Source organism: Mesocricetus auratus, unplaced genomic scaffold (genome assembly GCF_017639785.1).
Source record: "Mesocricetus auratus isolate SY011 unplaced genomic scaffold, BCM_Maur_2.0 Super-Scaffold_100022, whole genome shotgun sequence".
Taxonomy (NCBI): domain Eukaryota; kingdom Metazoa; phylum Chordata; class Mammalia; order Rodentia; family Cricetidae; genus Mesocricetus; species Mesocricetus auratus.
Genome location: NW_024429203.1, coordinates 13,660,636 through 13,682,390, shown reverse-complemented (window position 1 = coordinate 13,682,390; position 21,755 = coordinate 13,660,636).

Genomic DNA, 21,755 nt, shown 5'->3' with positions numbered 1-21,755 from the left:
AGTATTTTCTTTGTTTTATTGACAACGCAAGAATGAATTCAGTGTATTTTAACCTTTTGTTGTAAAGTTTAAAAAGATACTGAGAACCATGTAAATTATACAGCTTACTATAGGGATGCCCTTCCACAAACAGGAAAACTCATGGGAATCTAAACCCACACAGCTCCTTTGCATAAGCCACAAACCCTCTTTCTTCCTTTTGAAGAGCATTACCATAACCATCGAGAAACACATTCACAGACTTTTACAAAGTGTAACTACCTACGTGCATGTTGAGAGGCATTAAAACACTTTCCCTTATATGTATCTATTAGAAAAAACTTCCTCATAGAATTTACTGATGATGACCAATATTATCTCTTGTGCTCTGGATACCCTGAAAGTGTATAGACTGTCCCAGCAGCACATTGGCTTTCAGCTTTGCACCTTTGGCAGTTTTGTAGGTAGTAAATATAATCCAGTCACCACCCCCATGGCCACACAATGCACGGTTCTCTAACATTAGACAACCTTAGTGTGTGTTGATGCTCATTGCATTGATCCAGCCATTAACTGGGGGCTACAGATGGCAAAATTTTATCCCTTCTTTTGGATTTATGACTCTGAATACTGTTAGGGTGAAACCTCCAGGTCACTCCGACTTGGTCCAGAAAGCCCCATTCCTCTCTCTCCAAACCCTATTGTCTAAGAGAATCTCCAAGAAAGAAAATGCACCAAAAAGTCCAGTTCCACATTCTTGGCCACTAGGGCGGTTCCTCTCCTCCTGAAGTTGCCAGCAGCCAAGTCCCTGCCTAAGTGCTCAGCTTTTCACCATACTTGGGCACAAATCCAGCTGATGGCACACATGTCATGACTCTTTGCCTACAGGCTCTATAAGATCCTTACTTTAGTTTGGCCAGTGACTTCTCTTGCCTCCATCTCTGGGACTAGAGAGCTCATCCAGGATTTGTTTAAACCTGTTCTTTTACTTTTTCAATTCAACTTGAGCTGGCTTACTGCTTTGATGGAGAAACCTATTATCGTTATACAGAAAACCTATGAAATACTTTTATGAAGATGAATTTCTCTTCATCAGTTAACAGTTTAGTCAGTGAAAGTTTAGGTCTGATTTCTTTAACCCTAACCACACACACACACACACACACACACACACACATACACACACACACACACACACACACACACACCAAAATGCTTAAGTTGTAAAGGTGTATATTTAAGACCATTTTTTAATATTTTGATAAACCCACATTCATTAAATATAGTCTTCTTACTGAACCCCAAATGGCTCCATCTTGGCATTCAAGGATGCAATCAAATTGTCTCCGAAGTTTTTCTAAGGCCTTTGAAGTCTTAGGTTCAACTTGCACATTGCTTGCCCTTTATACAGAATCAGATGATTTTTTAAAGTTTGAAACCACAACCTAATCAATATAAATTGTCATTTTATTCAATTGTCCACTGCCAATAAACCTTCATGAAGTACTTAATATACCCTGAATTCACTTTTCTACAAAGGGATTGTCTCTATTATTTTGTCCAACATAATTCCAGAAAATGAGGTCTTTGCCTATGGGTTCATTGGAAGATCATATTGCATTTCTACCACATAGATCTTTATACACAGCTAAATTGGAATTTAAATAAGAATTAAAGTTATTTTCTATTTATGAGCATTTAGGTCTTTTTCCTCCCAAATATTATGTTTCTAGATAAAAAGTTCCTATGCATAAAAACTTTTTTTTTTTTTTTTTGGTTTTTACGAGACAGGGTTTCTCTGTATTGTTTCGGAGGCTGTCGGTCCAGCCCGGCCTCGAACTCACAGAGATCCGCCTGCCTCTGCCTCCCGAGTGCTGGGATTAAAGGCATGCGCCACCACCACCTGGCCGCATAAAAACTTTTTAAAAGTTCTAATAATGTCCTTGGTCTAATTTTTTTTGAGGTAGAATTGCAGGTTCCATTTTCCAAATAGGCTAATGACTTGGAAGTAGATTTCAATCCTCTGTTTTTATTTTATTTTTTTCTGGTTGTTTTACTTGAACTGAGTGACAGTGAAGCAGAGAGAAAGAATGAAGGAGAAAAAAAGGCAAGACTGTGGGACATACACAATGGACTATTTTTCCCTATAAAATACCACATGGCCAGTTTGATTATCACTAAGTGTAAGAAGAACTTAATCAATGTATTTATGCCTCTAGACCCTAATCAGACATTAAGCAAACAGAAGATTCAGTTCCTTGGTCTTCAAACCTACAGAAGCAAGTCCTCAAGGGTCTGGCTGGGTAGGCAGACAATACATAACACCCATGGGCATCTCTTCAGTGAGTGATCCCAGACTCCACAGACCAAAACTCTCCTCTTTGGGGTTTACCTCCTCCACTACCACAATGTAGAGGACACTGGGCATTAACCCTTGTCATTCCCTACTCCTATTTCTAACCAGTTGTTATTTTTAGGACACAGATTTCATTTGTTTACCCGATGAACCCCCAGAATTAGCAGGTAGTAGAAGCCAAGGTGCTTGGGTTCATAGCAACTAGGACAAAATCTCTTTGTCCTTGGCCTTGGGCCATACGACTCAGATGTCAAGAAAGGCACACCAGGGCCAGAATGTTAGGAAAGGTGTGGTTTTCTTGGGAAAGGGACCTGGACTCTACATCTGCTGGCTATTTCCCAAGGCGTGACACCATGAAGGAGGAGGGTCAGGCATTAACACAGCTGGCAACCCACAGTGTTAAATTGTCCATAAAAGCGGTTGTTAAAGCCAGAGAATTTTTTTTTTGAGAAAAAAAAAAGGCCCTTCTGCAGACACTCCATAGGCTGCTTATTCAGGAATTTTACAAAAGCTTAAGGCTGGTAATGAGGCCTCTGGTACTCCTCTGCAGCCGGCTCAGCGTGACCAGTGGGCCACGTGACGCCTGTACATTGAGGCCTAATTGATGAGGTTTTGAGGCTTAAATGGAGCACTGATTGCGGGAGTTGCAAGGAGCTGCTGCCAGCCAGGGCTGGGAGGTGAGGGGAGATTTTTACACTTCATTCCCAGAGCTCCCCTAATAACTGTTATGAAATGAAAACTAACTTAGGGAGAAATGGAAAACTGGAGGGTTCTGAATGCCTCCAGGCCAAATTCTGTAATCTGATAGTCCCTTAGCAGGAGGCAACTGGAGAATAAATGTCTGTGGAATACCTTTGCTGCTCAGCTTCTGAGAGTAGTCAGCTTGTCTTATTTTGTATTGTGTGGTGTGCTGCTCCTTCTGGAAGCTTCCATCAGTGGGAGAAGCAAATGCCTTAAAAATGAGACCCTGTGTGAATTGCAAACCACTTACCTTGGGTGGGCCAGTAGTCTCGGCCCAGCCACTTAACTAGCTTTGTGAAGTTTCTTTTCTTTAGAAGTTTCTTTTTCATCTTTCTGAAATTAGCCGTGAAGTGATACAGTGCTGAATTATTGTAAACATTAGAGGGGGAAACATGTAAGTATCATGACATAGTGACTGGATGTGACTCAGATCCCCCAGTTCCTCCTTTTTTTGGTCCCTCCTTTGTTGCAGAAGGTTGGTGAATCAATTATTTAAATACAGAACCACCAACTATCAAGACCCCTCTTTATCTTGCATCTTACCACTAGGGCAGGCATATTATACAAATCAGATCACCTCATGTTATCCTTGTAGCTCCAAAGGTCCCAAGAGATGGGAGAGCTGTGTTTCATATACCCTTCCTGTGGTTCAGATAGGAAACATTTTCAGGAACTCATGCAATGAATTCTTGGTGTTAGCTGGTGGTGACATTCTGTTAGGTAATGGAAACTGTAGGAGACTGTGCTCACTGGAGAAGGTCATTGAGGCTGTGTCCTTTGTACCAGGAGGTAAAGAACTTGCAGCTCAGTATATCAGCATGGTGTGGTGTAGCACTTTCCTCCCAAATGAAACATCCCGCCCTAAACCATATAGAGTAGCATATGAATCAGGCTCATAAGGCACTAAAGCAAACAAATACATACATAAAGAAGGAAAGCCAAATAAAAGAGCTGTGAGGTTCAAGCTCCAATGCCAGGAAGAGAGGGCCATCATGGGTCACTGGACAGCTGAATAGCATGTGATGTATACTAGGCAGATAAAGCAGACTCTGTTTACTGGCAGACACCCAGGCACATGCTAACATACACAGGCATTACACAGATGGGTATGGGCACTCATGCATAGACTGTTACACAGGTGGCAGGTAAGTAGGGACATGCAGCCCTACCCAGGCTGCATGACAATGGCAAGGGACTATCAAAGAGCAAAGAAGAAAGCACACATTTCTGACCCAAGTCCGTATTTATACAAAATCCACATAAACATGGCATTCTTCCAGAAACAGTTAAAAACCAGATTAAATCACTGCTTTCCCAGGTTCCCTGGGTATGCAATGTCAGCCATAATTAGCTGACTCATGGTCCACTAGCTGTTCAGTGTCATTCATATTATTATCTAAATGTAAATTAGCCAGTAAGATCCCTTGTTCCCTTCTGGGGATCATCTGTATCATTCAGAGATAAATGTGGCTCCATTTGAATGAAGTCAGAGTCCATAAGGAAAAAAATATACTAAAAGACCAAAGGTGCAACTGATGAACCTTTGGAAGGTCTTAAGTCCCTTAGTTCGTCACAGGGACAAAAAAAATAGAAAACAAAGAAGTTCAGTTGATATCCTAATCCACTCCCCAGTGTAGAGAAAGGAAGTGTATAGGTACAGGAGCCTCTCTGGCTTCTTCTCTTAACAGGGTGGCCAAGGTACCTGAAGTGAGGGCCATGCAGAGTGACTGTAAGCCCCACATTGAATTGTGGATTTACTTATCTTTTATGAATGTAGTCAATGCTGGAGCCAGCTCTGCCTTGCATCCTAGTGTTCCCAGGATTATCAGAGGCAATAAATATCAGATGACAGATATGATGACACAACAATATTGATACAAATGATTAATTTTCACTTAAGGTTGGACAATTTTCTCCCCTGAATGTGTTGTTAGCCAGATAGATACCCGAGGCTCCCCAAACTGTAAAGTATATTGCTATTGTTGTTGGTTATATACCAGAAATAGACAGCAAGTCCTCGTTGCTGAAGGATGCTCAAGATTTGACGGCAAGAGAAAGAGAAACAAAGCTAGAATTGAAGTGAAAGCACAATGCCTGTTGGATGATTTTCATTGTGAAGGTGCCATTCTGGCTGCTGGAGGATTGTCACTAATATGTCTACATGACTGTGGATTCTATATGCCATAATATCAATGCCAAGGAAGATGTGATTGCGCGTGCAATAGTGGCATAGACTGTTTAGAGTGTAACCAAGTGTTTTCCATTTGCATATAAGGGCCACTCAACATAGGGAATTTTAAGTCTGGTATGTAAGTCAGGACAAAAACCATTGGTAAGGGTGATCACTGGTAAGCACCAGGGTGCCAAACCTGTTATTATTTTGTTAAATTAATGGGATATGTCTATCAAACTGACTTCTAAATATGTTTGCATATACCCATGGATCACTGTTGCTAGCTGCAATAGATTATGGAAGAAAATTCCCTTTTGCAAATGATAGTGTCCAAACAGACTCATAACTATTGGTGAAGTTCCTGAGAAAAAGTGGCTGTTATTATGGCAAAATGTCATAATGCTTAGCTGTAGACAGATATCTCCATCACTATCTCCAAGACTCAGTAAGCATTGAAGAAGAAGCAGCAGAAAGAATGTAAAAGTTGTTACAAGGGATTGATTGTCATGTAGCAATTTCTTCCCAGTTGAAACATCCCATCCCAGAAAGAGGCTTCCTAATGTTAGGGGAGTTCTAGGGAGACTTCCTAAGACTCAGAGAAAAAGCAACTCACAATTCCTAAATTTTACCAGATTCACAAGGCCCTCTTTGTTCCAAAGGTTATGTTAGCAGTAAGGACTTAAGGGAGAAGAAATTGTCTGACTTACTGAGATACCTATAAGTTATACAGAAAGCTCCAAAATTTCAGCTTTTGAGAGTTGTCACCTATTATGGGGTGGACTTTTGATTGTGTAGCTGTCTTTTATTCATCTATACTCCTATAAGTAATCCAAATAAATGCTGTGTTCACTAAGTAGCATTGATGATATTTTTGCTTTAGTGTGCTGTTGATTCTCTTTCTAAGGTGAGTAGATGCTTGTTCATGATTCCCCAGGAAAAGTGTCATACTGCAATATGATTCTGCCTCATCATAGATTCAGAGTCAATAGCACCGAGAATTATGGCCTGAAATCATCAAAACTGTGAGCAAAAAGATGAAGCATTCCCCTCTTATATTGTTAGTTTTAATTTCCACTCCAATCCCTTTCAGGAGAGGGTTGGGATGAAAGATGAAGTGGCCTTGAGTGGCCTGGTCTAGGGTGAAAGCTGTACAAAAAAGAATCAAGGGATTCAGGTCTTCCCCACTTCCTCTATCTGACCATATACTCAAGTACCACTGTAGCACTTTGCCTAGTTACCCATAAAGGAAAAGGAAAGCATCACTTTGCTATACAGGTTTTGGTCAGAATAGCAAGAATGACTGATTTCTCACCTTCTCCCTTCCTACTTATTTCCTTCTGATTTATCCCCACTGACTTTTCCTGAGTTGTACAAATGTTGGAGTTCACTGTAGCTTCTAGACCAGGGTTGGCAGAGGAATGGGTTGTGTGTTGCTGGTAGTATCATTGTGGGAAGTAAGGCAATAGGTTCTTGATAGAAATAATAAGACGTAGTGCACTGAGTGATCTGAAGACTGGAAGCTAAGAATGATAATTCAGGTCTGTAATCCAGCATTTAGGGAACAGAGGCAAGAGCTCTGTAAGGCACAAACTAAGTGCATTTGTTGCAAGCCTGGGCTACAGAGCAAGTCCAGAAATCAATCAGACTAAACCAACACTAAACAAAAGCAATGCAAACTAGAAAAGGAGCCCAAAGAGTCTAGGTTCAAATTAACGATAAAAAGAACAATTACTCTAATTCACTTGGTATGTATATAATATGTATGTATATGAGTATACTTATTTGTAAGTATATCCCCTAAATGTGTTTAAGCATTGTGTGTTGATCAAAATTTGTTACAATACTTAAGAATGTGGCAATAGCCAGGCAGATGTTGTGCACACCTTTAATCCCAGCACTCAGGAGGCAGACGCAGGTCTCTGTGAGTTCAGAGACCAGCCTGGTCTACAACAGCTGGTTCCAGGACAGCCTCCAAAGCCACAGAGAAACCCTGTCTCAAACTCCCCCCCAAAAAAGAAGAATATGGCAATATTAAATAAATTAATTGGTCATTACACAGTCATATTTGAATCAAATTTTCATACCACATATGATATTAAGGCACAATTAAAACTAGAAAGGACCAGCTGCAGGGGGACAGTGAAATGAGGCAGAGTAGTAGGTGGAGGGAAACAAACAGGAACAAGATATAGTGACTCACATATTGTATGCTTACATAAAAAGTTAATTATATAAAAAGGTAAAGAACCTTGTAGGAGGCCAGAACACAGGAATACACTTAAACTTGATGTTTTCCACACACCGACTCCTGTGCTAGCTGAACCAGTAGCCACAAGTGCAGACTTTTTCTGTTCTATTCTCCTAGAATACAAACGTCCAAGCCTTTGTCAGGGTGATGGAAAGCCTATCAGCAAGTTAACCTGAGCCAGTGAGAGGATTTGACAATGTCTTAAATAGGTTTTCAACCAATCTTCATTAATTTAGCTTTTTCTCATCTACCTTGCTTCTAGCATGCTTGATGTCACCAATTATTGAGTCTTTTGGAGGTGCTGGCATAAATTGTGTTTGCTGTTGGATTTCCTCCTGATTGCTTGGCATTCAGTTTTCTCAAGCCTCAAAACTGTTTTCCCCATTGTCCATCTGATTTATACCACATACTGTTCAGGTATCGGTGACTCCTTTCTCACCTTCTGTGGCTAAACTTTGTTAACCTTTGGCCAAAACTTTAGGACAAAAAAGAAGCAGCTTCAGGGGACCAATTGGCCATCTTTATGCAACCCCCTTTACTTTCTATTCACCTGAATTACTAATGCATACTTACAGCAGTGAAATTTTAGAGAATTTATTTCTGAAGCTCTTTCTGTATAGCTCTCAGACTTGAAACGGTAGCTTAGCTAGGAAAGGTGCTTGTTGTTGTTCCAAAGTGACACTTTCTTACTGCTTTACAAATAATCTCCATTGTTTTCCTGAAGTAAATCGTAGTAGTGGTGAATCTTATCTTCTCATTTCCTTGTATATCATCTTTAAAGAAATCACTGTAAGGTATTATGACTTTCTTTATTCTTTGGTGGCTTGAAATTTCTGAGTTTTTCTCCTTTTTTATCTGCTATTAAATGCATACAAATCTTCCTGAATCTGTTCTCCATGTTTCCTACTCTTGCATTTTGTAGATAATTCGTCAACCACATTTTCTGTCTCATGCATTAGCTTCACACATTGTCCATTCTGCACAGTTACTTAACATTGTTTTTCATTTAAGTGCTGTAATTGATACTGCCTGGTGCTTGAATCCTGTTTTACATCATTGCTATTTTAAGCACATCTCTATATGACAATTTTGTTGAAATATCTGTCTTTCTCAGGGTGGCCTTCTGCTCAGATGCCGTCATGACAAACTTCTTTCTTGCTTGTCTTAAGATGTTGCTCTTCAGTGATAATGGGGAAGGTCCTGCTTCAGGGTGCATGTATGATAGCTACTGTTATAAGGTGATTTTTTCTTTTATGAGTAACCAAAGTCCTCCAGTGGTACCTGAGTGTAACATCAGGTAGATGAGGCAAGAGGACAAGTATATAACCAGATACCCTTGTCTCTCTGATCTTCTTTACACGTCTTCCATCCTAAGGCAAGGCACTCAGGGCCAATTCATCTTGCATTCTAGGCCTGTCCTGAGTGGGATGGATGTAGAACTCTAGTTCAGGATAATCCTATCTGCATTATACTTTAGAGATTCTTCACTCATCTAAGCTCCATTCATGTATCCCTTCCTCAAATTCTAGTACTGTTATACATTCTTAAATATTTTGAAAAAATGTTCCATAATTTCTATGGATGGTAGAATGATAGCCTAAAGCTCATGTAATCCTAGCATCTCTTTCCAATCCTAATATATTTATTTATAATTTCTCTTTTCTGCATAGCTGTTGTCAGCCTCCAATTCAGTACCCATACTGTCCACCCCACCTATCAGACTGATATAGCCAGCATCCTCCATATTTTACAAACCATTGTAAGTTTTTAAGCTGTCAACAGCATTTAACCCAATCAACATTAGCTTCCTAATTTTCAGGTACCTCCTGAGAAACTCTAGTGTCCTCACATTCCTTGCTTACTCTTTCCTGGTCTCCAGTGACTGTCATACTAGGCCCGCTGGAAAACTTGATGGAAGTTCAGAGACTTATCTCTCTCCTGATGGCTTTGTCTGTTAAGATGGCTTTAAATAGTGATGTGATGACTCTACCTGAATAACCGAACTGCGTGTGTGAAATGGTCCATCCTTCCCTGCTAATCAGTTCATGATAAGGGCATATAGATGGTATTCCACAGTAGAACATTGCCCTTTTACTTCATAGTTGGTTGTTCCCTATAGCTTGTTCGTGTTATTAACATGTCAGTCTTGAATTAGTTTCAATTTCCCATCAAAAAGGAATATTAAATGGAGACTTGAAAGTAGTGTGCAGGTAACTGATCAAGAGAAACTGGGGATCAATATTTCGGGGCTACAGCCAACTCAGCTAGTACTTCTCTGACTGGAGGGAATTTTTGGAAGTGTCAGATAATTCTGGATCACAAGCAAGCTGCTTATTATGGTGAGGAAAGGTACAGGATTTGGAGCCAGCTCAAAATAGCATTTTTTTCCTTTTTCATTTATTAGCACTGTGACTTGGCAGGTGAGTTAACTTTCCTGGGCCTTTGTAACCTAATATGTAACAATATGGGATTGTATTACATCATGCCTGAGGTCTCTATAAAACCAGATGATTGAATTATTTGTCAAGCAATGCTTTGTTGTTCTCTGGAAAGTTCCACTCTAAACTCAATTCCAAATTAGAGATTCTTGCCCTACTTTGCCTTTCAAAGACATTACTCCTCTCTTATCTGACAACCCCAGAGAGCTTTTCTCTCTACTCAGTCTGCACAGTGTAAGGCCTCACACATTTCTGAATCCTGATCGGTCATTCGCTGATGGGGAAGAGAGAGTGCATGTTATCTGACACCATGAAACATCACCCTGTGATGTATAGGCAGGAGCAATAGCACAGTTCTATGGAGTCATCAGCAACATCTGCCCCAAAGACTCTGGTAATTGTTGGTTGTCTCTTCAAGTCACGCACACTCTCTCAATTGTTAGACCCCTGTAGCATCAATATGGACAGTTTGTGCATTGATCTCTTTTCAAAAATCTATTTTAGATTTATTTATTTTCATGGTGTTTGCATGTTTGACTAAATGTGTCATGTTTGTACACCATGTGTATGTTCCTGGTGACTAAGAGGTCAAAAGAGAGCATTGTATCTCCTATATGCCCAGAACTGAGGTTATTAATGATGTGAACTACCATGTGGGTGCTGGAAACTGAACCTGGGTCTTGCAAAAGAAAAATGAATGCTATTATCTGCAGAGCCGTCCCCCCACCCCCATGAACTAAGATTATAATAAATACATTACAGCAGAATTTGGTACTCTTACATAAATAAAAGAAGGGGATTTTATAATTCAATTTTCTAAGTGTTCACCAATTTTTAGTTTAAAACTATCTTTAAAATGTGACATATATTCAGCTCAATGTTCAGCTTGTTTGCCAGTATATATAATGTGTATGATACATAGATCACCTTTTCCTTACATCTTTACAGATGGGGAAATAGAGAAACAAAGAAGTTTTGTGTCTTGCCAAATGTTTCAACATTTGCTGAGGGAAATGAGAACATTTTAATGTATTGAAGTGAACTATGTTAACATGTACATAGCTTTTCCTTATAATTTTTCTCTTTCTTAGGAAAAACAATCCTTAAATAGCTTTGGTCCAGCAGATTGCAAAACGTGTTTTTGGCTTCATAACTTAAGTATCACATCACAGTACAATTCTGGAGAATAGAAAAGTATGAAGAGAGCAAACTTTGCTTCTGATTCATTTCATATTACTTGAGTCTTGTGTCATAGGATACTCTGATTGCCTATGGTATCATCATGTATGACTAATAGTATATGAGCATAATGAGGACATCATCACCCATGGCACAGTGCCTTATGTTGAGAAATCTTATTTGCAAGACAGGTCTTTATTGCTTCTGTGTCTGGTGTCATGAGAAGAGTAAAGAAGTAACTGATGCATGTAGATGTAAATGGTTTGTAACTGTAGAGGCCAGCTTCTGACTTTGTGTCAAGAATATGGCTATTGACCTTAAACACAGTGTACAAAACTAGTAGCCATTAGTCTGAGACTATCAAATCCCTCCATCCATCCATCCATATGTTGGATCCACATACACACACACAGCCATATTTACACTGTAAACAAGGTTGGCATCTATACAAGGAAACAATAAAGAATATAGATACCATTTACCAAACATCAGGAGAAATTTCTAATTTGATGTCTAGGAAAGGGGATCATAAACCCCAGTTTAATAACAGTGTGCAGAAAGAGCCCTGTTATGAAGCTGGAGTGTGTGCAGGAGCTGCCAGTAAGGTGATACCTTTATAGGAAGCAGAACATTCACACAACATTCTCTGGGATATACCGATAATATTAGCTTCTGGAAATGTCCTTTGAGATCATGAATACAAGGTCTGTGATAAGTAGCAATTATAAAAATAAGAGTCTATACTTTGTGGAATATGGCTCATGTAGCTGAGATGTTTAATAAGATCATTAAATTGACTTTATGGTATGTGGCATCTAGAATTCCCAAAGTAGCCTGTTGAATGTTTCAGTTTTCCCAGCCACTTTTATTTCCACTTATTAGTATTCTGGCTACATTATTTGTCTATTCTATTCATGCCTTTAGAAAGAAAATATTTTTGTGTTGTGTGATTAACAGTCTGATTTGTTCATGAAGTAAAATTGCTTGCAGTATTTTTCCCTTCATACATGAAACCATCATAGCATGTTGCTCTGGTGTGTCTGTAATGGGCACAATTTGCTTAGGGAATATTTCAGTAACCGAGATGGTGTCAGCCAGAGAATAGTTTTTTCCTAGGTACCCCCCTCTCCATACTGGGAATCTGGCTGCTTTGTTTCAATTACATTTAATATCTTCAGTTTCAGCAACCCTTAGCCTGCTGTGATTAAATATTGATACTGTTCTTCAATTTAGGCTTCAGTTTTTACCTTTGTTAATAGTTGTGTTGTATCTGGGGACAGAATGCTTATTAAATTCTCCCCTTTTCACCCCCAAATCATATAAGTGAAGGCAGAGCTTGAAAAATTGCTTCCTTTAAAGAAATTGATGAAGACATACTGATAACTTGCAAGTCTCTGCTCTGCATGACTGAGCATGCTCACTCACAAGGTCTACCTCTGACTGTGAACTTCTTCAAGGCAGAGTCACAGTTGAGTTTTATATCTTTAACCTCTTTATTTTTTAATTGTGTGTATGTGTGTGTATGTGTGTGTGTGAATAATCTGAATATCTCCCACGTGTGGTGGATACCTGTAGAGTATACAAGAGGGTGCAGGAATTTCTGGAGCCAGACTTAAGGGCAGTTGTGAGCCACTGATGTGAGTACTGGGAACTGAACTTGGGATCTCTGTAAGAGCAGCACATGCTCCTAAACACGGAGACATTTCTCCAGCCTACATCTTAATCTTGTCTTTGAATGCTTACACCATCACTGACAAGTAGATATTCAGTAACTCTCTAGTAACTCAGTTAAACAACAAAAGCATCTGGTTTCTAGATTCTGTGTTCATTTGCTATTATTCAGTGACTTTCATTTCAAAATCAGGTAACTCATTGCTTAACATTTCTGTCTTTGCAGAAACAGATGGGGTAACTACAATGGCTAATTTTTAAGTGTAGCCTTGCCATGATTAATTGATGTCAACATATCTGAAACATCATTACTCATTGCTGTCCACTGAGGTTATTTCTGGAAGTCATGGACATTAGTTGATTGGGTAAGGAAAGCCCATCCTAACTGATGTGAACAGCTACCTGCTGACTTACAGGTAGAAGATGACAAGACTTCCCATCTCTACCATCAGAGAAGCTCATTCCTATAATGGATCAGGCAGTCTACTATTTGTCTACCATCTATCTTTAATCATATTTACTTATATCCATCTCTATATAGATCCCATTGCAGCTGTCTTTCTTGAGAACCCTGACATACCCATATTCTACTCCAGATTTCTAATAACTATCCAGTGGTACTAAGACCAGTGTCATGAAGCCTCATAGCTGGACATTTGAGATTCAAGTTATTCATATAGTGAATTTCCTTTTGGCTCACATGAAAGGAAAAGGACATTCTGGAATGGGACGTCTATCTTATTACTACAGAACTCTGTGATTCTAGTCATATTGAGGGGTATGAATAGTCCAAAGGAAGTATGGTGAGTAGACCAGGCATTCTAAAGAGTCCCCTTTTGAGTTTGGCATATTTTCAAGGTCTAGAGGCGAAGTGGTGATATTAATGTGATTCCAATTAAAACTAGAGAATCACATGGACAGAACTAGAATTAAAACTGCATGAGACTGAAGAGAAAGTGACTCTTTCATCTCTGTAGATGAGACCTTCCCACCTCTGGCTTCTGCAGTGGGTCATGTGTCAGGGTCGGCTTTCCACATACCATGCTCATTACCACTGGGACTATGCCATCATCTGCCTGGGACTATGATCATTTTGTATCAACTCACCAAACTTGCAGTTTGTTTCTAGAACCCCTTGACAAGTGTATGCTCTTTAAAACAGCTGGATTTTTTACTTTTCTTCATTGCTTCTGCTGAGAAGGTATAGAAATAGAGTGACTTGTAATTGCTGTTCTTTTGGAAGTTTCCCTTTGACATGGTGCAATGCTCAGAGTTCTTAATTTTCAGTTCCTTCCTCTTGCCTCTTGTATTGACCTGATAAGATTTGTTGATATTTAACTTAGAAGTCCCAGGGGAGGCATTACTCTTGCATTGTCTCTCAAACTCTTTTAGCACATTAATCCTAGTAGGTGAGATTTCCTTTATATATGTGAGACAAAAATGAAGCAATACTCATCATCATTGACTGAGAAGTGATTTTAATTTAAAAAGTTTCATTTAAACCTTAGTTATTGAAAAAAATATCACCCACTGCTACTGTCTTCTGATAAGAAAGGGAGAATGGGAATAGTGACACTGTTCATTAGCAATCAAGCTAAAATGCCTTTATAAGTGAAGGCAAGTACTGCCAGGTGGGACTAGATTTGCCTAAGTCAAACCATTACCTGCAACACCTTGCTTCTGACTGCATTGCTCTGTAAGAGGGCCAGCTTACATATGCACTGCCCGAAGAAAAGAGAGGGAGGAAATTGAACTTTCTGAAGCTGGCCCATTGACTTGAAGCATCGTTTAAAACTAATTTATAGAAAAAGAAGAATGTCCAAATAACTCACAGCACTGTCTGTTCCTAGTGCGTGTAAACAAACAAGAACAGTAATGAATTCTAGATGGTTCCTGGCCAGCCTGCTGTGGAGAGGCAACGTCATTTGCTTTGGTGGATTCCTGATGTGTTGACTGGCTGCCCAGAATTAAGATCCAGTTGCCAGAGGGAATGAAGAATTAAATCTTGGCTTTCCACGGTGCATAAATTCCTGAGTGAAGATACAATAGAACAGTCTGCTACCCCAGTGAGATGGTATGAGGTAAAGGATTGAGAGGACTGCGCTAATCCTGAGATGAGTTGTCCTTTCTGGATTTGAAAAGTGTCTGAAAAAGAAAGATGGCCCATCACCTACCCAGGTGTATTTCTTCTATGCTTGTCTAGAAGCCTAGACCTAGGAAGTGGCCAGTCTATTCCTTACCTATGTCTTTGGGAAGAAAACAAGTCATGTGATTGGTGAACTTGAGAGAAGCAATCAAGGACTGGGACCTCAGCTCCCTTCACTTTGTTGCCTGTGGATAAATCCACGATGCCAGTTCTAAATCTGTGCTGTTGATATGGAGCTTATAAAAGATGCCCACATCCAGAACCCATCTCAAGAGAGGATGCTTTAGTTCATTATGGTGGTGGCAGCTTTGGGCACCGACTGCCTTCAGGACTTCATTCCTGGCTCTAATATGTAGTCAGGAGTGACAAAGTATGAGCTAAGACATTCACCGGACAAATGGCTCCCCTGCCCTCTCCTGTGGAAGTAGCCTGAGGCTGTCTGTGATAGTGCATGACTAGATGAGTGAGGATGCCACTTGGAGAAGGTATTAGCAAGCCTAGTTGTAGTGACATGTTGGAGAAGCTCTCCTAAGTGAGCTTTACTAATAATACATCTGACTTCCCATCTCCCTGACTCCTCTGTTATATCTCATTTTGTTCCAAACATAGAAATGTGATAAGTTTGATTAATTTTCAGCTTCAACTCCAAGATAAGGCACTTGCCATCTTCAGCTAGACTTTCACCTGCTATCGTTTAGTTTTGCATTCCTAGATTCTCCATGTCACATTTGCTCATCTCTCTGAGGACCAAAGACTCCAGGCCCAGAGAGTCCATTAGAAATAGTCTCAGACTTCCTGTCAAGAGAATTTCATTTTTATGTTTAACAAGTGTGATCAAATTGGAAGTAGCTTCTTTAAAAATATGTGTATGTAGGTAGCTACCTATGAGATATTTGTAGAAAGAGATAATGTATTTCTCAGGATTAATCAAAATCAAACAGACTTATTAGGCTCCTGTTATGATGTTCAAGGCTGCATTAAAAACAAACAAAAACACCAAGCTCTTTTTCTCTGAAGGCTTTAGGGATCCACTGTAACTAATTCAAAGCCCTGTGTTTATGAAACCATGGTTGATTTGAGGAAGCTATCAGTTTCTTTTCTTGGAAAAGTCACTGAAGACATGATTTTATTTTATATTTGAATGGAGAGATTCTACAGTTAGGATGTGTGTATGTGTGTGTGTGTGTGTGTGTGTGTGTGTGTGTTCTAGAGTTATATATGATATCTAATTATCTCCCAACTTAGTGGGAGATATTTTCAGCTAAGCAGTCTACAAAGACAGACCCAGGGAAGCAAGACAGTGTTGTCTGTGTCGGGAATGACTGTACACACAGAAGTATGTTCCAGTGCTGCCAGGCCCTAAATCCAGAAGTATGTCAACCAAGCAGCAAGGCACAATGCTTCTAATCTGCTGTGCAGCTGCAATGTTAATGAGCCAACTGCTTCAATTCACATTGCCTTGGAGGAACAGTGGTGCCGCCACAACTTGCTATGATTATGTTAGAAGGGCCCAGCCACCATGGACCCAGATTGGCAAATGACAGACTTTACACAGTGATGGGGAGTTATACTTATCTTGCTACTCCGAGACTCTGGAGAACAACAGATTTAGTACACAGAGGTAAATGAGCAATAGGAGAGAAATGGAGAAGGGCATAGCTTTCCTTAAGTGTTCAGAGGTGGGAAAAGTTCTCAGTGTGTGTCAACATTGGCAAAGGACAGGATCTGTAGGAGAGGCTTAGCAAATGTACATGGATCATGTCATCAAGCAGAAAAGGGGAAAGAGATCTGAAGTCAGAACTTGAGAGTCACTGCTGATCCTTGATAGTCATTTAAGATTTTTGTCATTTCCTTCTTCATCATGGAAGACACTCCTGCTTTGGAATTCATACTCTTTCTCAACGCTTAGCAAGGGATGCATATCAGGTTTGTTTAGCATCACTACTTGTATTGTGGGTGTTTCAGTAACTGCAGCTATGGAGTAATGCAAGGGTGCGAATGCAGAGCAAAGAGCTGCATCTATCCTAAAGGGAGGCTGGCTTGAAGGAATGCGCCCCCATGTCTGTTTCTTTCCTTCCCTTGATCCTCCCTTCCACCCCTCTCTCCTGTCGTTACAAGTGCACAATACCCTGTCATTTTTTTGATATGGAAATAAAGTAAGTTTAAAATATATTTCTAGGGAAGCCCTTGAAAGAAGAGTGAGCCACAGATGGCAAGATGCTGAGGAATTTGTAAGGGAGCCATAAAGGCAGAGCCATAAAGGCAGAGCCATCTGCATGTCCTTGGTGGTGAGGGTCGGACTTTCCAGGTAGAAGTACAAATGTCAAAAAGAAGGATGGACATTATCATCCTCCCCATTGGAGCCTTCAGGCTGTTCTCTGTGCTCTTGAGGAGGAAATGTTAAAAGTCACTTCTGTGGGTAGAGCCCTAACCTACTTTGTCCTAATGAGCAAACTTAGTTTTTCAACTACTGCTTGAAATAATTCATGTGTCCTGGTTTTGATTTAAAATGTTAGCCAACTTGGTTTTCCAAGCTAGACAGTTCTTGTCTCTCTCACTCCACTGGAGCACTGTCTCAAAAAAGCACAGAGAAGGTAGAAACAAAGGGGCCTAATGGGCAATGATGAATGTGCAGAGGACGGAAAAAGGAGTTTACAGTTATTGGTAAGAATTTCATTAAGACAAGAAGATGAACCATGTGATTTGAGATAGACGATAAGAGAGTGACCCTTGATGTATAAAAAGTAAAAGAAAGACAAAAATAATGGAGAGGGTGAAAATAGATGAGATCTTCGTAAGTTTGAGGGATGTGTAAAATAAGAGGTGTGCAGAGTTCTGAAGTGAAACAGGGATGACACATGAGTAATGAAGGCATGAGTGTGGTAGGCCTTAGGGGAATAGAAATCATCACTGGGGATGAAGCAGTAGAGAGACTATCATGCCTCTTGTCCATGTTAACATGATGTCACCATCTCCCAGGATAATAGCCTTGTTCAGTGTGGATATAAACAGTGTCACCAAGGTGCTTAATCATTTAGTAACTGAGGGGTAATGAGTAGGTCATTGCTTCTGAATGCATTGATCCAAGTTTTCCTTGAGGGATTCAGTTATATAATCTCCTTCCTTTATGCTAACACCAGGGGTCTTTGAATGCTGCACACCAGATATCTTGCTTTCCTAACTCGAGAATGTATATAGTAGTTCATTGACCTTTTTAATCAACCTGTTTTAATGGCAGCCCATGTTTGATAATGAACTCTTAGCAATGATCTATCCAGGTATGAAGACAAAACTTCCTATACTGTGAACCTGGGCTGGGCAAGGGGGCATCATGCTGATTAAGTGAGGTGATTGTGTATGTGTGAAATTCTTCTGAGTAAGGTCATTGTAAGCCTGTATTAGTACACTATCTATAATACATTCCCCATTTTATGTGTTGTTTTATTTTTGTGTTGGATTCTTGAGACTTTGTAGCCCAAGTTTGCCTGGAATTTACTATATAGCCTAGATTGTGTTCACGTCTATGGCAATCAATTCGACTTAGCTTCCCAGTGCTGGAATTATTAGCATGAGCTAGTTACCCAGTTCTTGACCATGTTTTAAAAGCCACGATCCTCTTGTATTCCTCTAGCCTCACAAAACTGATCATTTTCTGACTGTTGGCTGATGAGGCAGTGTTTATTTTCCTAGATGATACATCTTGTATCATACTGGTGTTTTTTTTTTCCTTGTTGGACCTTGACACTGCTTCCATTAAAGGGTAGTGTCTGTGTTTTCTTTGTTCCTTTGAATATGAACAGACTTTTTGCACTACTGCAACCAATGAAATGTGTCAGAAGGGACACTCTATTCTATTTTTAAAATCAGTCTCATAATTTTTTTAATTTAAATTAGAAACAACCTTGCTTCACATGCTTATCCCAGCTCCCTCTCTCTCCCCTCCTCCTCCACACCCCAACCCCCCAATCCCCCAAGTTAATACCCACTCCATTCCCCAGGGAGGGTGAGGCCATCCGTGGGGGATCTCCAGAGTCTGTTATTTCATTCAAGGCAGGCCCTAGGCCCTTCCCCAAGTGTCCAGGCTGAGAGAGCATCCCTAATTGTGAAATGGGCACCCAGAGTCCATTTGTATGCCAGGCCTCCTCACTGACACCCACATTCAGGGGGTCTAAATCAGTCCCCTGCTGGCCTCTCAGCTATCAGTCTGGGGTCCAAGAGCTCCCCCTTGTTAAGGTCAGCTGTGGGTTTCGCCAGCCCAGTCTTGACCCCTTTGCTCATCATTCCTCTGTCTCTGTCACTGGGTTCCAGGAGTTCAGTTCAGTGTTTAGCTGTGGGTGTCTGTCTCTGCTTCCATCAGTCACTGGATGAAGGTTCTAGGATGGCATATAAAGTAGTCATCAAACTCATTATCAGGGAGGGGCATTTAAGGTAGTCTCTCCACTATTACTTAGTTTGGCAGTTGGTGTCATCCTTGTAGATCTCTGGAAATCTCACTAGCGCCAGATCTCTCCTCAAACCTACAATGACTCCCTTTATTAAGGTATGGGGGCTTGGGGGATGAGGGGAAAGGGAGCAAGGAAAAAGAGAGGGGGATATGAGGAGGGGAGGGGAGGATATGGGGAATCAGGAAGGTTGAGTCAGGGGAAGAGACACTCTACTCTTTATGAAACTAATAAAAAGAATACTTTGTGGCTTTCTCTTGTTTGCTCTGAACCCATGCTCTTGAATCTCACTCTCCAGGCTGTGAGTACGAACCTATTCCATCTCATGTGTGAACTCACATCAGAAGTCACATGTTCAGGCACTGACTGACAGTTCAGTTGAGGTCCCAGCAAGTGACTGGTGTCAAGTGCTGCCCCATGTGTGATTCAAGGAATGAAGTCATTTCCACACCACTCGAGTCCAAGCTATTCCTATTATTACCATTCAAATTCTTTGCCTACAGAATCTTTGGGCTTATAAAAATTTACATGTTGAATTTGTTAATCAGCAAAAGATAACCACAGCATCAAAGCACTAATACTACTATTAGAACTAAATAATTGGGAATCCTGTGGTGTGTGTGTGTGTGTGTGTGTGTGTGTGTGTGTCTGTCTGTCTGAGAGAGAGAGAGAGAGAGAGAGAGAGAGAGAGAGAGAGAGATCTGTGTGAACACATGAGCTTCCTCCTGATTTAATCAAATTTATACCAGCCCTGAACTGAATTGAATCTGAGGTACTTTCAGGGTTGGTGATGCCTGATAACTGTCATGGAAATTCAACCAACTTGAGCACATCTCCAGAGCAGATAATCCAATCTGGGTATATTCCAACTACACTGCACTAACCAAATGTCAATTGTTCCAACTTCTCTGCAGATTCTTCCTGATCTTCCTTAGCTACACACCATGAGTATTTTTGAATCAACAGACCTCCTAAGCTGACTCATACTTCTTCCTACAGAATTCTTTCAACTCGACTCCCTCTGCCAATATCCACCTCCTTTCTTCCCATGGCATACCTTTGAACTTAGATCTTGGGTTGGATTTCTTGCTTGACAATGGCTTTTTCACCCCATATCCTCCTGGCTTTTATCCCACGGAGTTTCTATATCTGTTGAGCTGAGATCAATTTTGTCATAAAGATCTCAATTATTTGCATTATCTTTTAACTATCCTTGTGTTAGGAGTATTTTCAATCACTTGTATATGGCACAGTGCCTCTTTTTTGTTATTAGAAGTGCATAAATCACACACACACACACACACACACACACACACACACACGCACACACACACGGCAGCCTGTTTTGTATCTCCCTCAGAACATGTTATCAGTTACATAATGGGAAACTAAATTTCATTGTAATGGATTATAATATTAAGGTGCCCTTAGGAACTGATTCTCATATCTTATAATCCTTAAAGTCTGGAAGATTTTGCAATTGTCTATCTCAAAGGTTTCATATAAGAATTTAAATACATATCCTCTTGACTTGCTGTGAACAGATACAGAGGAAATGATCATACAACTCACTCGGCCACTCATGCATTATTCCTCCTTCTGCTTGAATTCTGCCAGGACATGCTTTCAGAATGCAGGGCATAAGCCAGCTCACTAGAACAACTCTTCCTTTCACCTTCCTAGGGTGCATATAATGACACAGGAGTGATTCTGATAATCTTTTCCCCTCTCAGAATCAGTATAAATCTACTCATCTCTACATATTTTGTTTCACAAAATAAAAGCCCAGAGAAATAATCTGTCTTCTCTTAAAGAAGAATATTCCCGAAGTTATTAGTGATCTGTAGAGCGTAAACCAGGAGATAAATCTTTGTGCTCTGTGAAAACCTTTAAGAGTTGTTTATCTGTTTGTTTTTTAAAGGTGGACAACTGTCACTAGAAGAAATAAACTCTGGTAGGAGAAACAGATGAATGTTTCAGCCTGGTGCTATTTTGCTTTTGGCTCAGGAAGGGAAAACACGTTTTTGTTAATAGATTTTTCCCCCTCCTGTCACATGTACCACAGGTTATAGAACACAAATGATGGCAAATCTCCTGTTCTTTGCATTAGAAACAAATAAACAGAAGAATACCAACCAAATAAAATAATATGATTTATAATTCTCTACAGTTGCATCTCTTTCCAGCAATATATAATCACACAACCTCTCTCATTTTTACAGCTTGGAAATGATGGAAGAAATCACATTTTTTAAACTTTTGCTGATAAAAAATAATAAGCAGAATAGCAAAATCCATCCATTTTCTTGAGTGTATTGTGGAGAAGGAACAAAATTGTGTTGCTATTTATTAATCACGTGGATTGTAAACACACAATATTTG